Source organism: Daphnia pulicaria, chromosome 4 (genome assembly GCF_021234035.1).
Source record: "Daphnia pulicaria isolate SC F1-1A chromosome 4, SC_F0-13Bv2, whole genome shotgun sequence".
Classification (NCBI taxonomy): Eukaryota; Metazoa; Arthropoda; class Branchiopoda; order Diplostraca; family Daphniidae; genus Daphnia; species Daphnia pulicaria.
Genome location: NC_060916.1, coordinates 21,880,191 through 21,896,742, shown reverse-complemented (window position 1 = coordinate 21,896,742; position 16,552 = coordinate 21,880,191).

Genomic DNA, 16,552 nt, shown 5'->3' with positions numbered 1-16,552 from the left:
CTCCTTTGAAAGTCCAGCCAGTAAGGAGTTGGCGTAGTCAAGATGTGATATGACAAGCGAGTGCACAAGAATCTTCGTGGCTTCCGTTGTCAGATGACTTCTTATTTTGCCGAGCCGATATAAATTAAAATTTGCGGCTCTTGATATGGCCGAAATTTGACGGTCCATCGTCAGATCAGAGCTTAGGTGAACACCGAGAACTTTCGCTGATGTAGTAGGTGTGACAAGGTTGTCACCAACACGAAATGGCAGTGGAGCTAATTTTCCAGCCAGCTCGGAGGGGGCAAAGTAAAGAACCTCACTTTTTGAGGGATTCAACTTGACCCAGTTGAATGAGAACCAGTCGATTAAGTCGCCGGCGCACTCGGACAAGATCCTAAGGGCGTCGAATTGGTCGAGACAGTCACGTGAGAAACCGAACTCGAGGTAGATGGCTGTATCGTCGGAGTACTGCTCGATGCTGATGCCGTACCGCTCAGCCACCAGCCGTAAACAGTTCACATAAATGGTATAGAGTTTAGGACCAAGGACAGATCCTTGGGGGACTCCATACTTTACTTGAACCGGGTCCGATTCAACACCATCCACGATCACCGATTGAGTCCGGTTTCTTAGATATGAAGCGATCCAGGCAAGAGGCTTTCCACCAATGCCACAGTGGGAAGAGATTCGATCCAGAAGAATTTCATGATCGATCGTGTCAAAAGCGGCGGTCAGATCGAGAAGAAGAACGACACAGCCATGTCCCTGACTAGCAGCTTGAAGTAAGTCATTCTGAAGTGCCAGTAGCGCGGTCTCGGTCGAGTGATTAGGGCGATAGGCATACTGAGTCGGTGAAAGGATCTCATGGCTGGCCAGATGAGCATCAAGCTGGTGGGCTGCTAGTCGCTCAAGAACTTTAGACAAGAACGAGAGATTAGTTACTGGTCGATAATTGGAGAAAACTTCTTTATCGAGTGCTGGCTTCTTAAGAAGAGGCGTAATGAGACCGTGCTTGAAGTTCTGAGGGAAAACGCCGGTCTGGAAAGATAGGTTGACTATGGACGTGATCGCTGGAACGAGCAGTGGGGCCACCTTCTTAAGGATACCAGTGGGAATAGGATCCAATCCGCAGGATTTTGTGGGGGAGGCAACGATCACACGATGGACTTCCTCGATACTGACGATGGAGAACTCAGTGAGCAGATCAGAGTCTGTTCGAGTGTCCAAAAAGTGGACCGAGCCAATGACACTGGTTGGATCAATCCTAGCTCTAGAACCAATAAGTTCATCCTTAATTGCGTTAACCTTGTCGCTGTAAAAGGAAGAAAAGGCGTTGGCCAAATTAGCTGAAGACTGATGAGTCGGGAGTGATCGCTCTTTAGAACGACCAAGCCATGAGTCAACAATCTTGTATAGTTTCTTCTGGTCGCCAGAGCAGTCGGCAATAGTAGAACAGAGATAGTCGGCCTTCACCTTAAATAAAAGTCTTCGATACTCAGAGCGAAGGCACTTGTATGATTCAAAATGGCCTTGAAGGTATCCACCACCACGCCAGATTCTCTCAGCTCTTCGAAGTTTGTGCCGAAACACAAGAATGTCGGAGTTTATCCACGGGGCAGGGTCACGAAGCACCGCGACACTAGTCTTCAGCGGGGCGTGCGACTCCACGACGCCACGAATCTCCTGAAACAGGTAGACAAGCGAATCCAGAGTCGCTACTTGGTCTTTATGAACGAACGCCGGAGCAGTAATTAATGGTAGTTGGGACAGGTCAGCTCGCAGAGAATCCAAGTCGATGGAATTGTAGGTACGGAAAGAAAATGACTTTCTCTCCGTCACCGGACGGCGAAGCCCGACGGAACAGATCACGAGGTGGTGGTCGCTGACGAGGCCAGCTACCTGGACGTCGGAGACGAATTTGCTTCCACTGCGAGTGAGAATGAGATCGAGTGTATGAGCCGCACTATGAGTACGACCCAAGACAAGCTGATTCCAGCCCAACTCTTCGACTAGCTGGTTAAAGGATCGAGCCTTGTTGCAGTTAGAGTCGTCAACATGAATGTTGAAATCGCCGACGATAACTGGCTCCTCGTTGTTGTCGACCGCAAACTCAAGTAGAGTACGAAACTCTGATAGAAAAGTCGAAAATGTTGGAAAACCAGGGCGCTCTGGCGGACGGTAGATGACGTAGAGTCGGATAGTTTTGGTAGATGAACTGATCTGGACGCAGAGGAGCTCAAAACTAGTCAGGGAGATGTCAAGGTGGACTGCCCTCACATTAAAAGACGCCCTGAAGACTAGACCGACACCACCACCCCTCTTCTTCTTCGCGACCAGACGAGGAACGTGTAATGACATGTAGCCAGGAGGACATGCCGATTTCAAAATGTGATCACCATGGGTGACATTGAGCCACGTCTCGGTAATCGCAAGGAAGTCGAGCCCTGAGGAGATGATTAGATCGGCTATGTCGTGTTTTCTCTTGCAAACCGAGCGGGCATTAAGTAAGCCGAGCCTGGGAACAGAGACGCGAGGAGGGATCTTCTTCTCTTTAGAGGTAGCGGGCCGAGCAAACTGGTAAGGATTCACGGAGTAGAGAGCACATCTAGCCTCGAATCTGACGACAGCAGCTCTTCCCCCCCGGTAGCTTCTTCTTGTTCGTGGAAAAGACGATCTGAGAAGGTTGTGCTGCCATAACGAGTGATGATTTTTGCAAGGGGTCCAGCTAAGAAGTTCCAGCTGCTCACCAACTGATTTGAGAGCAAGTAATAAATCGCGGTCGATAGGAGGACACATTTGGTGATTGATGTAAACAGTGTGTTCAAGTGGCTCCACTGGCGGTGGAAAAAAGAACCAGAGTGACAGATTCAGGGAGGATTTGAGAACGTAATTTCAGTTGCACTTAGATGGACAGGAATCCAATTAATTGGACCAAGAAGTGTACGAGATGAAACTGTACAGTAAACCTTGTAAAACACACACGGTAAATATAGGTTAAAAAAGCTAAATCACAAAAACAGGGAGCTACTGGATTGTGCAGCCTTCTCATGGCGCGACTAGCAGACGATTATAATGATTATTTCTCTTGTTAAAACCAATTTTTTTATTGCAGAATGTATAAATCGATGTCTAATGCACCAAATCAACTCAATTGAATCAATAAATTCATTAATCAATTCATGAAGAAATAGTTTTAGAAAAATGGTTCATAGAAAATTTCCGAGGAATTTTGAAGTTGCTAAAATGATTATTTCTCTTGTTAAAACAAATTTTTGTATTCCAGAATGTGTAAATCGATTTCCAATACAACAAATCAACTCAATTAAATCAATAAATTCGTAAATCAATTCATGCAGAAATAATTTTAGAAAAATGGTTCATAGAAAATTTCCCAGGAAGTTTGAATTTGCTATAATGATTATTTCTCTTGTTAAAACCAATTTTTTTATTGCAGAATGTATAAATCGATGTCTAATGCACCAAATCAACTCAATTGAATCAATAAATTCATAAATCAATTCATGAAGAAATAGTTTTAGAAAAATGGTTCATAGAAAATTTCCCAGGAATTTTGAAGTTGCTAAAATGATTATTTCTCTTGTTAAAACAAATTTTTTTATTGCAGAATGTGTAAATCGATGTCCAATACAGCAAATCATGTCAATTAAATCAATAAATTCGTAAATCAATTCATGAAGAAATAATTTTAGAAAAATGGTTCATAGAAAATTTCCCAGGAAGTTTGAATTTGCTATAATGATTATTTCTCTTGTTAAAACCAATTTTTTTATTGCAGAATGTATAAATCGATGTCTAATGCACCAAATCAACTCAATTGAATCAATAAATTCATAAATCAATTCATGAAGAAATAGTTTTAGAAAAATGGTTCATAGAAAATTTCCCAGGAATTTTGAAGTTGCTAAAATGATTATTTCTCTTGTTAAAACAAATTTTTTTATTGCAGAATGTGTAAATCGATGTCCAATACAGCAAATCATGTCAATTAAATCAATAAATTCGTAAATCAATTCATGCAGAAATAATTTTAGAAAAATGGTTCATAGAAAATTTCCCAGGAAGTTTGAATTTGCTATAATGATTATTTCTCTTGTTAAAACCAATTTTTTTATTGCAGAATGTATAAATCGATGTCTAATGCACCAAATCAACTCAATTGAATCAATAAATTCATAAATCAATTCATGAAGAATTAGTTTTAGAAAAATGGTTCATAGAAAATTTCCCAGGAATTTTGAAGTTGCTAAAATGATTATTTCTCTTGTTAAAACAAATTTTTTTATTGCAGAATGTGTAAATCGATGTCCAATACAGCAAATCATGTCAATTAAATCAATAAATTCGTAAATCAATTCATGAAGAAATAATTTTAGAAAAATGGTTCATAGAAAATTTCCCATGAAGTTTGAATTTGCTATAATGATTATTTCTCTTGTTAAAACCAATTTTTTTATTGCAGAATGTATAAATCGATGTCTAATGCACCAAATCAACTCAATTGAATCAATAAATTCATAAATCAATTCATGAAGAAATAGTTTTAGAAAAATGGTTCATAGAAAATTTCCCAGGAATTTTGAAGTTGCTAAAATGATTATTTCTCTTGTTAAAACAAATTTTTTTATTGCAGAATGTGTAAATCGATGTCCAATACAGCAAATCATGTCAATTAAATCAATAAATTCGTAAATCAATTCATGAAGAAATAATTTTAGAAAAATGGTTCATAGAAAATTTCCCAGGAAGTTTGAATTTGCTATAATGATTATTTCTCTTGTTAAAACCAATTTTTTTATTGCAGAATGTATAAATCGATGTCTAATGCACCAAATCAACTCAATTGAATCAATAAATTCATTAATCAATTCATGAAGAATTAGTTTTAGAAAAATGGTTCATAGAAAATTTCCCAGGAATTTTGAAGTTGCTAAAATGATTATTTCTCTTGTTAAAACAAATTTTTTTATTGCAGAATGTGTAAATCGATGTCCAATACAGCAAATCATGTCAATTAAATCAATAAATTCGTAAATCAATTCATGCAGAAATAATTTTAGAAAAATGGTTCATAGAAAATTTCCCAGGAAGTTTGAATTTGCTATAATGATTATTTCTCTTGTTAAAACCAATTTTTTTATTGCAGAATGTATAAATCGATGTCTAATGCACCAAATCAACTCAATTGAATCAATAAATTCATAAATCAATTCATGAAGAAATAGTTTTAGAAAAATGGTTCATAGAAAATTTCCCAGGAATTTTGAAGTTGCTAAAATGATTATTTCTCTTGTTAAAACAAATTTTTTTATTGCAGAATGTGTAAATCGATGTCCAATACAGCAAATCATGTCAATTAAATCAATAAATTCGTAAATCAATTCATGAAGAAATAATTTTAGAAAAATGGTTCATAGAAAATTTCCCAGGAAGTTTGAATTTGCTATAATGATTATTTCTGTTGTTAAAACCAATTTTTTTATTGCAGAATGTATAAATCGATGTCTAATGCACCAAATCAACTCAATTGAATCAATAAATTCATAAATCAATTCATGAAGAAATAGTTTTAGAAAAATGGTTCATAGAAAATTTCCCAGGAATTTTGAAGTTGCTAAAATGATTATTTCTCTTGTTAAAACAAATTTTTTTATTGCAGAATGTGTAAATCGATGTCCAATACAGCAAATCATGTCAATTAAATCAATAAATTCGTAAATCAATTCATGAAGAAACAATTTTAGAAAAATGGTTCATAGAAAATTTCCCAGGAAGTTTGAATTTGCTTTAATGATTATTTCTCTTGTTAAAACCAATTTTTTTATTGCAGAATATATAAATCGATGTCTAATGCACCAAATCAACTCAATTGAATCAATAAATTCATAAATCAATTCATGAAGAAATAGTTTTAGAAAAATGGTTCATAGAAAATTTCCCAGAATTTTGAAGTTGCTAAAATGATTATTTCTCTTGTTAAAACAAATTTTTTTATTGCAGAATGTGTAAATCGATGTCCAATACAGCAAATCATGTCAATTAAATCAATAAATTCGTAAATCAATTCATGAAGAAATAATTTTAGAAAAATGGTTCATAGAAAATTTCCCAGGAAGTTTGCTTGCTATAATGATTATTTCTCTTGTTAAAACCAATTTTTTTATTGCAGAATGTATAAATCGATGTCTAATGCACCAAATCAACTCAATTGAATCAATAAATTCATTAATCAATTCATGAAGAAATAGTTTTAGAAAAATGGTTCACAGAAAATTTCCCAGGAATTTTGAAGTTGCTATAATGATTATTTCTCTTGTTAAAACAAATTTTTTTATTGCAGAATGTGTAAATCGATGTCCAATACAGCAAATCATGTCAATTAAATCAATAAATTCGTAAATCAATTCATGAAGAAATAATTTTAGAAAAATGGTTCATAGAAAATTTCCCAGGAAGTTTGAATTTGCTTTAATGATTATTTCTCTTGTTAAAACCAATTTTTTTATTGCAGAATATATAAATCGATGTCTAATGCACCAAATCAACTCAATTGAATCAATAAATTCATAAATCAATTCATGAGAAATAGTTTTAGAAAAATGGTTCATAGAAAATTTCCCAGGAATTTTGAAGTTGCTAAAATGATTATTTCTCTTGTTAAAACAAATTTTTTTATTGCAGAATAAGTAAATCGATGTCCAATACAGCAAATCATGTCAATTAAATCAATAAATTCGTAAATCAATTCATGAAGAAATAATTTTAGAAAAATGGTTCATAGAAAATTTCCCAGGAAGTTTGAATTTGCTATAATGATTATTTCTCTTGTTAAAACCAATTTTTTTATTGCAGAATGTATAAATCGATGTCTAATGCACCAAATCAACTCAATTGAATCAATAAATTCATAAATCAATTCATGAAGAAATAGTTTTAGAAAAATGGTTCATAGAAAATTTCCCAGGAATTTTGAAGTTGCTAAAATGATTATTTCTCTTGTTAAAACAAATTTTTTTATTGCAGAATGTGTAAATCGATGTCCAATACAGCAAATCATGTCAATTAAATCAATAAATTCGTAAATCAATTCATGAAGAAATAATTTTAGAAAAATGGTTCATAGAAAATTTCCCAGGAAGTTTGAATTTGCTATAATGATTATTTCTCTTGTTAAAACCAATTTTTTTATTGCAGAATGTATAAATCGATGTCTAATGCACCAAATCAACTCAATTGAATCAATAAATTCATTAATCAATTCATGAAGAATTAGTTTTAGAAAAATGGTTCATAGAAAATTTCCCAGGAATTTTGAAGTTGCTAAAATGATTATTTCTCTTGTTAAAACAAATTTTTTTATTGCAGAATGTGTAAATCGATGTCCAATACAGCAAATCATGTCAATTAAATCAATAAATTCGTAAATCAATTCATGAAGAAATAATTTTAGAAAAATGGTTCATAGAAAATTTCCCATGAAGTTTGAATTTGCTATAATGATTATTTCTCTTGTTAAAACCAATTTTTTTATTGCAGAATGTATAAATCGATGTCTAATGCACCAAATCAACTCAATTGAATCAATAAATTCATAAATCAATTCCTGAAGAAATAGTTTTAGAAAAATGGTTCATAGAAAATTTCACAGGAATTTTGAAGTTGCTAAAATGATTATTTCTCTTGTTAAAACAAATTTTTTTATTGCAGAATGTGTAAATCGATGTCCAATACAGCAAATCATGTCAATTAAATCAATAAATTCGTAAATCAATTCATGAAGAAACAATTTTAGAAAAATGGTTCATAGAAAATTTCCCAGGAAGTTTGAATTTGCTTTAATGATTATTTCTCTTGTTAAAACCAATTTTTTTATTGCAGAATATATAAATCGATGTCTAATGCACCAAATCAACTCAATTGAATCAATAAATTCATAAATCAATTCATGAAGAAATAGTTTTAGAAAAATGGTTCATAGAAAATTTCCCAGGAATTTTGAAGTTGCTAAAATGATTATTTCTCTTGTTGAAACAAATTTTTTTATTGCAGAATGTGTAAATCGATGTCCAATACAGCAAATCATGTCAATTAAATCAATAAATTCGTAAATCAATTCATGAAGAAATAATTTTAGAAAAATGGTTCATAGAAAATTTCCCAGGAAGTTTGAATTTGCTATAATGATTATTTCTCTTGTTAAAACCAATTTTTTTATTGCAGAATGTATAAATCGATGTCTAATGCACCAAATCAACTCAATTGAATCAATAAATTCATAAATCAATTCATGAAGAAATAGTTTTAGAAAAATGGTTCATAGAAAATTTCCCAGGAATTTTGAAGTTGCTAAAATGATTATTTCTCTTGTTAAAACAAATTTTTTTATTGCAGAATGTGTAAATCGATGTCCAATACAGCAAATCATGTCAATTAAATCAATAAATTCGTAAATCAATTCATGAAGAAATAATTTTAGAAAAATGGTTCATAGAAAATTTCCTAGGAACTTTGAAGTTGCTATAATGATTTTTTCTCTTGTTAAAACCAATGTTTTTATTGCAGAATGTGTAAATCGATGTCTAATACACAAAATCAACTCAATTGAATCAATAAATTCATAAATCAATTCAAGAAAAAATAGTTTTAGAAAAATGGTTTATAGAAAATTTCCCAGGAATTTTGAACTTGCTATAATGATTATTTCTCTTGTTAAAACCAATTTTTTTATTGCAGAATGTATAAATCGATGTCTAATGCACCAAATCAACTCAATTGAATCAATAAATTCATAAATCAGTTCATGAAGAAATAGTTTTAGAAAAATGGTTCATAGAAAATTTCCCAGGAATTTTGAAGTTGCTATAATGATTATTTCTCTTGTTAAAACCAATTTTTTTATTGCAGAATGTATAAATCGATGTCCAATACAGCAAATCAACTCAATTTAATCAATAAATTCGTAAATCAATTCATGAAGAAATAATTTTAGAAAAATGGTTCATAGAAAATTTCCCAGGAAGTTTGAAGTTGCTATAATGATTTTTTCTCTTGTTAAAACCAATTTTTTTATTACAGAATTTGTAAATAGATGTCTATAATACACCAAATCAAGTCAATTGAATCAAAAAATTCATCAATCAATTCATGAAGAAATAGTTTTAGAAAAATGGTTCATAGAAAATTTCCCAGGAACTTTGAAGTTGCTTTAATGATTTTTTCTCTTGTTAAAACCAATTTTTTTATTGCAGAATGTGTAAATGGATGTCTAATACACCAAATCAAGTCAATTGAATCAATAAATTCATCAATAAATTCATGAAGAAATAGTTTTAGAAAAATGGTTCATAGAAAATTTCCCAGGAAGTTTGAATTTGCTATAATGATTTTTTCTCTTGTTAAAACCATTTTTTTATTGCAGAATGTGTAAATGGATGTCTAATACACCAAATCAAGTCAATTGAATCAATAAATTCATCAATAAATTCATGAAGAAATAGTTTTAGAAAAATGGTTCATAGAAAATTTCCCAGGAAGTTTGAATTTGCTATAATGATTTTTTCTCTTGTTAAAACCATTTTTTTATTGCAGAATGTGTAAATCGATGTCTAATACACAAAATCAACTCAATTGAATCAATAAATTCATAAATCAATTCATGAAGAAATAGTTTTAGAAAAATGGTTTATAGAAAATTTCCCAGGAATTTTGAAGTTGCTATAATGATTATTTCTCTTGTTAAAACCAATTTTTTTATTGCAGAATGTATAAATCGATGTCTAATGCATCAAATCAACTCAATTGAATCAATAAATTCATAAATCAATTCATGAAGAAATAGTTTTAGAAAAATGGTTCATAGAAAATTTCCCAGGAATTTTGAAGTTGCTATAATGATTATTTCTCTTGTTAAAACCAATTTTTTTATTGCAGAATGTATAAATCGATGTCCAATACAGCAAATCAACTCAATTAAATCAATAAATTCGTAAATCAATTCATGAAGAAATAATTTTAGAAAAATGGTTCATAGAAAATTTCCCAGGAAGTTTGAAGTTGCTTTAATGATTTTTTCTCTTGTTAAAACCAATTTTTTTATTGCAGAATGTGTAAATGGATGTCTAATACACCAAATCAAGTCAATTGAATCAATAAATTCATAAATCAATTCATGAAGAAATAGTTTTAGAAAAATGGTTTATAGAAAATTTCCCAGGAATTTTGAAGTTGCTATAATGATTATTTCTCTTGTTAAAACCAATTTTTTTATTGCAGAATGTATAAATCGATGTCTAATGCACCAAATCAACTCAATTGAATCAATAAATTCATAAATCAATTCATGAAGAAATAGTTTTAGAAAAATGGTTCATAGAAAATTTCCCAGGAATTTTGAAGTTGCTATAATGATTATTTCTCTTGTTAAAACCAATTTTTTTATTGCAGAATGTATAAATCGATGTCCAATACAGCAAATCAACTCAATTTAATCAATAAATTCGTAAATCAATTCATGAAGAAATAATTTTAGAAAAATGGTTCATAGAAAATTTCCCAGGAAGTTTGAAGTTGCTATAATGATTTTTTCTCTTGTTAAAACCAATTTTTTTATTACAGAATTTGTAAATAGATGTCTATAATACACCAAATCAAGTCAATTGAATCAAAAAATTCATCAATCAATTCATGAAGAAATAGTTTTAGAAAAATGGTTCATAGAAAATTTCCCAGGAACTTTGAAGTTGCTTTAATGATTTTTTCTCTTGTTAAAACCAATTTTTTTATTGCAGAATGTGTAAATGGATGTCTAATACACCAAATCAAGTCAATTGAATCAATAAATTCATAAATCAATTCATGAAGAAATAGTTTTAGAAAAATGGTTTATAGAAAATTTCCCAGGAATTTTGAAGTTGCTATAATGATTATTTCTCTTGTTAAAACCAATTTTTTTATTGCAGAATGTATAAATCGATGTCTAATGCACCAAATCAACTCAATTGAATCAATAAATTCATAAATCAATTCATGAAGAAATAGTTTTAGAAAAATGGTTCATAGAAAATTTCCCAGGAACTTTGAAGTTGCTTTAATGATTTTTTCTCTTGTTAAAACCAATTTTTTTATTGCAGAATGTGTAAATGGATGTCTAATACACCAAATCAAGTCAATTGAATCAATAAATTCATCAATAAATTCATGAAGAAATAGTTTTAGAAAAATGGTTCATAGAAAATTTCCCAGGAAGTTTGAATTTGCTATAATGATTTTTTCTCTTGTTAAAACCATTTTTTTATTGCAGAATGTGTAAATCGATGTCTAATACACAAAATCAACTCAATTGAATCAATAAATTCATAAATCAATTCATGAAGAAATAGTTTTAGAAAAATGGTTTATAGAAAATTTCCCAGGAATTTTGAAGTTGCTATAATGATTATTTCTCTTGTTAAAACCAATTTTTTTATTGCAGAATGTATAAATCGATGTCTAATGCACCAAATCAACTCAATTGAATCAATAAATTCATAAATCAATTCATGAAGAAATAGTTTTAGAAAAATGGTTCATAGAAAATTTCCCAGGAATTTTGAAGTTGCTATAATGATTATTTCTCTTGTTAAAACCAATTTTTTTATTGCAGAATGTATAAATCGATGTCCAATACAGCAAATCAACTCAATTTAATCAATAAATTCGTAAATCAATTCATGAAGAAATAATTTTAGAAAAATGGTTCATAGAAAATTTCCCAGGAAGTTTGAAGTTGCTATAATGATTTTTTCTCTTGTTAAAACCAATTTTTTTATTACAGAATTTGTAAATAGATGTCTATAATACACCAAATCAAGTCAATTGAATCAAAAAATTCATCAATCAATTCATGAAGAAATAGTTTTAGAAAAATGGTTCATAGAAAATTTCCCAGGAACTTTGAAGTTGCTTTAATGATTTTTTCTCTTGTTAAAACCAATTTTTTTATTGCAGAATGTGTAAATGGATGTCTAATACACCAAATCAAGTCAATTGAATCAATAAATTCATAAATCAATTCATGAAGAAATAGTTTTAGAAAAATGGTTTATAGAAAATTTCCCAGGAATTTTGAAGTTGCTATAATGATTATTTCTCTTGTTAAAACCAATTTTTTTATTGCAGAATGTATAAATCGATGTCTAATGCACCAAATCAACTCAATTGAATCAATAAATTCATAAATCAATTCATGAAGAAATAGTTTTAGAAAAATGGTTCATAGAAAATTTCCCAGGAATTTTGAAGTTGCTATAATGATTATTTCTCTTGTTAAAACCAATTTTTTTATTGCAGAATGTATAAATCGATGTCCAATACAGCAAATCAACTCAATTTAATCAATAAATTCGTAAATCAATTCATGAAGAAATAATTTTAGAAAAATGGTTCATAGAAAATTTCCCAGGAAGTTTGAAGTTGCTATAATGATTTTTTCTCTTGTTAAAACCAATTTTTTTATTACAGAATTTGTAAATAGATGTCTATAATACACCAAATCAAGTCAATTGAATCAAAAAATTCATCAATCAATTCATGAAGAAATAGTTTTAGAAAAATGGTTCATAGAAAATTTCCCAGGAACTTTGAAGTTGCTTTAATGATTTTTTCTCTTGTTAAAACCAATTTTTTTATTGCAGAATGTGTAAATGGATGTCTAATACACCAAATCAAGTCAATTGAATCAATAAATTCATAAATCAATTCATGAAGAAATAGTTTTAGAAAAATGGTTTATAGAAAATTTCCCAGGAATTTTGAAGTTGCTTTAATGATTTTTTCTCTTGTTAAAACCAATTTTTTTATTGCAGAATGTGTAAATGGATGTCCAATACACCAAATCAAGTCAATTGAATCAATAAATTCATAAATCAATTCATGAAGAAATAGTTTTAGAAAAATGGTTTATAGAAAATTTCCCAGGAATTTTGAAGTTGCTATAATGATTATTTCTCTTGTTAAAACCAATTTTTTTATTGCAGAATGTATAAATCGATGTCTAATGCACCAAATCAACTCAATTGAATCAATAAATTCATAAATCAATTCATGAAGAAATAGTTTTAGAAAAATGGTTCATAGAAAATTTCCCAGGAATTTTGAAGTTGCTATAATGATTATTTCTCTTGTTAAAACCAATTTTTTTATTGCAGAATGTATAAATCGATGTCCAATACAGCAAATCAACTCAATTTAATCAATAAATTCGTAAATCAATTCATGAAGAAATAATTTTAGAAAAATGGTTCATAGAAAATTTCCCAGGAAGTTTGAAGTTGCTATAATGATTTTTTCTCTTGTTAAAACCAATTTTTTTATTACAGAATTTGTAAATAGATGTCTATAATACACCAAATCAAGTCAATTGAATCAAAAAATTCATCAATCAATTCATGAAGAAATAGTTTTAGAAAAATGGTTCATAGAAAATTTCCCAGGAACTTTGAAGTTGCTTTAATGATTTTTTCTCTTGTTAAAACCAATTTTTTTATTGCAGAATGTGTAAATGGATGTCTAATACACCAAATCAAGTCAATTGAATCAATAAATTCATAAATCAATTCATGAAGAAATAGTTTTAGAAAAATGGTTTATAGAAAATTTCCCAGGAATTTTGAAGTTGCTATAATGATTATTTCTCTTGTTAAAACCAATTTTTTTATTGCAGAATGTATAAATCGATGTCTAATGCACCAAATCAACTCAATTGAATCAATAAATTCATAAATCAATTCATGAAGAAATAGTTTTAGAAAAATGGTTCATAGAAAATTTCCCAGGAACTTTGAAGTTGCTTTAATGATTTTTTCTCTTGTTAAAACCAATTTTTTTATTGCAGAATGTGTAAATGGATGTCTAATACACCAAATCAAGTCAATTGAATCAATAAATTCATCAATAAATTCATGAAGAAATAGTTTTAGAAAAATGGTTCATAGAAAATTTCCCAGGAAGTTTGAATTTGCTATAATGATTTTTTCTCTTGTTAAAACCATTTTTTTATTGCAGAATGTGTAAATCGATGTCTAATACACAAAATCAACTCAATTGAATCAATAAATTCATAAATCAATTCATGAAGAAATAGTTTTAGAAAAATGGTTTATAGAAAATTTCCCAGGAATTTTGAAGTTGCTATAATGATTATTTCTCTTGTTAAAACCAATTTTTTTATTGCAGAATGTATAAATCGATGTCTAATGCACCAAATCAACTCAATTGAATCAATAAATTCATAAATCAATTCATGAAGAAATAGTTTTAGAAAAATGGTTCATAGAAAATTTCCCTGGAAATTTGAAGTTGCTATAATGATTTTTTCTCTTGTTAAAACCAATTTTTTTATTGCAGAATGTTTAAATCCATGTCTAATACACAAAATCAACTCAATTGAATCAATCAATTCATCAATCAATTCATGAAGAAATAGTTTTAGAAAAATGGTTCATAGAAAATTTCCCAGGAACTTTGAATTATCTATAATGATTATTTCTCTTGTTAAAACCAATTTTTTCATTACAGGATGTGTAAATCGATGTCTAATACATCATGTCAATTTAATTGAATCAATAAATTTATAAATCAATTCATGAAGAAATAGTTTTAGAAAAATGGTTCATAGAAAATTTCCTAGGAAATTTGAAGTTGCTAAAATAATTTTTTCTCTTGTTAAAACCAATTTTTTTATTGCAGAATGTGTAAATCGATGTCTAATACACAAAATCAACTCAATTGAATCAATAAATTCAAAAATCAATTCATGAAGAAATAGTTTTAGAAAAATGGTTCATAGAAAATTTTCCAGGAACTTTGAATTATCTATAATGATTATTTCTCTTGTTAAAACCAATTTTTTCATTACAGGATGTGTAAATCGATGTCTAATACATCATGTCAAGTCAATTGAATCAATAAATTCATAATACAAATGATGAAGGAATAGTTTTAGAAAAGAGGGTTCATGGAAACTCTTCCAGGAACTGAGAAAACCCTACTTTAATGAGGTTGAAGATGCTATATTGATTGTTTCACGAATACAAAACATTTCTTTCTTACAGGATATATTAACCGATGTCTTATACACCATTTCAACTCAATTGAATCAATGAAATCATAATACAAATGATGAAGGAATAGTTTTAGAAAAATGTGTTCATGGAATTCTTCCAGGAACTGAGAAAACCCTACTTCAATGAGTTTGAAGATGCTATATTGATTGTTTCACGAATACAAAACATTTTTTTCTTACAGTATAGTTTAATCGATGTCTAATACACCATTTCAAGTCCATTGAATCAATGAATTCATAATACAAATGATGAAGGAATAGTTTTAGAAAAAAATAATCATGGAAACTCTTCCAGGAACTGTGAAATACTACTTCAATGAGTTTGAAGATGCTATATTGATTATTTCACGAATACAAAACATTTCTTTCTTACAGGATATGTTATTCGATGTCTAAAACACCATTTCAAAGTCATTGAATCAATGAATTCATAATACAAATGATGAATTAATAGTTATAGAAAAAAGTGTTTATAGAATTCTTCCAGGAACTGAGAAAACCCTACTTCAATGGGTTTGAAGATGCTATATTGATTGTTTCACGAATACACATCATTTCTTTCTTACAGGATATGTTAACCGATGTCTAATACACCATTTCAAGTCCATTGAATCAATGAATTCATAATACAAATGATGAAGAAATAGTTTTAGAAAAAAGTGTTCATGGAAACTTTTCCAGGAACTGAGAAAACCCTACTTCAATGAGCTTAAAGATGCTATATTGATTGTTTCACGAATACAAAACATTTCTTTCTTACAGGATATGTTAACCGATGTCTAATACACCATTTTAAGTCAATTGAATCAATGAATTCATAATACAAATGATGAAGAAATAGTTTTAGAAACAAGTGTTCATGGAAACTCTTCCAGGAACTGTGAAACATTACTTCATTGAGTTTGAAGATGCTATATTGATGGTTTCACGAATACAAAACATTTCTTTCTTACAGGATATTTTAATCGATGTCTAAAACACCATTTCAAGTCCATTGAATCAATGAATTCATAATACAAATGATGAAGGAATAGTTTAAGAAAAGGGGTTTATGGAAACTCTTCCAGGAACTGAGAACACCCTACTTTAATGAGTTTGAAGATGCTATATTGATTGTTTCACGAATACAAAACATTTCTTTCTTACAGGATATGTTAATCGATGTCTAACAAAATTTCAAGTCGATTGAAACAATGAATTCATAATACAAATGATGAAGGAATAGTTTTAGAAAAGAAGGTTCATGGAAACTCTTCCAGGAACTGTGAAACCCTACTTCAATGATTTTTAAGTAACGCGGATTTCGACCGTGGCACACTGTGAAAATCTTGAAATTGTAATACAAAAATAGCAATGAAAATTGATGAAAGTAGATTTTCCAATATGAATAACTTTTGAAATCCTATTGGGTAATTAAATATTTACCTATCTAAGTATTATGGACCATCCCTT